We start from the raw sequence: 2072 nt of genomic DNA on the forward strand, positions 1-2072 counted from the left end.
CTCGTTGCCCAGGTCCGTCTCGCAGCAGGAGTAGCGGGAGCTCAGGCGGGACTCGGCGTCCGACGCCCGCTCCCGGCCGCAGTTGAGGGCGGACGTGCAGCCCTGCTGGTAGTAAAGGGTCATTTTCCCTGCAAGGAGGGACAAGGACGCCGTGAAAATCTGGTTTTGGGGGCTTTGGGGAGAAGCCGAGCTCTGAAATGTACCCCCAAATCAAGCCATATCTTGGTTTGATTAAGAGAAAAAGAAAATCAGAAAATGAAAGGAAAAAATCTCCATGATGCACCCACGGAGACAACCCCTGTCCCCCGGGAGAGTCTCCTCTTGGCTTAAAAACGAATTTTTGAAAGTTTTTTGAACCCCTCTGAGGGGGAGGAGAGGGTGGGGAAAAGGCCAACCTCCCTGCAGGTTCTGCCTGCAAACCAGTTGGATTTGGGTAAATAAAAGGGGAAAAGATCAGATTTGGGTGAACAAAGGGACAAAACACGGGAAGGAGAGGATGGGGAAGAGGCCAAGGAGAAGCTCCCTGCAGGTTCTGCCTGCAAACCAGGTGGATTTGGGTAAACGAAAGGGAAACAGATCAGGTTTCGGGGACCGAAGGGATGAAACAAGGGAAGGAGAGGATGGGGACGCACCCAGGGAGGTTTTGATGAGCGCACACTTCTCCCGGCGCTCGCAGCTCGTCACGTTGGCGCCCCGCAGGCAGCCCATCAGCGGGATCTTGTACTTGCACAGGTGGCACCGGAGGGCCTCGGCTGCGGCAGGAGGGGGAAAAACGGGATGAATTTTGGGGGAAAAGAACCCGTTAAATCTGATTTGTTCCCCGCTCACCGGCTCCGAGGCACAGGAGGAGGCCCAACCCCAGCAGGAGCAGCTTCGTGGTGGGAAAGGTCCGGGATTCCATTGGTTGGTTCCCTGGGATGAGAATGGCTCGGGAATTCAGAGTTTCACTCCCTGGAATGAGAACGGCTCCAGAACTCAGCTCTGGGCTCAGGAATTCAGACCTGGAATGAGAACGGCTCAGGAATTCGGATCTGGAATTAATTCTGCTCCCTGGAATGAGAATGGCTCAGGAATTCGGATCTGGAATTAATTCTGCTCCCTGGAATGAGAACAGCTCCAGAATTCAGCTCTGGACTCAGGAATTCAGCTCTGGACTGAGAAGGGCTCAGGAAATCAGGAATTCACCTCTGGGATTAATTCCCTCAGGGCTCGGTCCTGGGATAGGGTGGGGAAAAAACCCAAAACAACCGCGGCAAAACCCTCCCAGTTCTTTTGTTTTGCGCCTTTTGGGGCAGAACGAGCAGAGAAAAGCTTGGTTTGCCTCCTGAGATAACCCCAAAAAAATTGAAGTCTGAGGAATTCTGGAGATTTTAGTGGATTTGGTTGCAGGGAATAAAATGATTTAATGAGGAAAAAAAGCGCTTTATTGCCAAGGGCGCTGAGACGCCTCAGCAGCGCCTGCAGCTGGACCCGAACCAGGCGCATTTGGGTACAAAAAAGGCAAAAAAATCCGATTTGGCTGAACAAAGGGATAAAACAGCAGCCGCCGCCCAACGTGGGGCTCGAACCCACGACCCTGAGATTAAGAGTCTCATGCTCTACCGACTGAGCTAGCCGGGCTCCTGGGTTTCTGCTTTTTTCACTCTTTTTTTACTAAAAGCATAAATGTCATTAGGCTTTTGCAAAATGTTTGATTATCTAAAAATTAAACCGGCTTCTCTTTTAAAAATATTAAATTTAAACTAAGAAATGTAAAAGTATAGAATATAAAGCTATATTTAAAAATGAATATATTTTTATGTGCTATAGATATATAAAATATCTTTAATAAATAAAAAAGGTTGGTGAGAAAAATTAAATTTAATTTTATACGTTATTTTAAAAATCTATATTTTAGATATATAAAATAATATATATATATATTTAAAAGGCTGACCATAAAAATTAAATTTACTTTTACACATTATTTTAAAAATATATATTTTAGATATATAAAAAGCATATTAAAAATATATACCTAGCATCTTTTATATATTAAAAAAAATATTGGTCATGGAAATTACAACCCCCGT

The 2072-nt window shown here is 45.7% G+C and overlaps 1 non-coding gene across 1 annotated transcript; it reads right to left on the reverse strand.

Moving 5' to 3' along the window:
- Positions 1-1547: 1547 nt before the first annotated feature.
- Positions 1548-1620, reverse strand: TRNAK-CUU. Its single transcript has one exon. It is a non-coding gene; the product is annotated as a tRNA-Lys (tRNA).
- Between the last annotated feature and the right edge of the window lie 452 nt (positions 1621-2072).

This window comes from Geospiza fortis, unplaced genomic scaffold, assembly GCF_000277835.1.
Source record: "Geospiza fortis unplaced genomic scaffold, GeoFor_1.0 scaffold1319, whole genome shotgun sequence".
NCBI lineage: Eukaryota > Metazoa > Chordata > Aves > Passeriformes > Thraupidae > Geospiza > Geospiza fortis.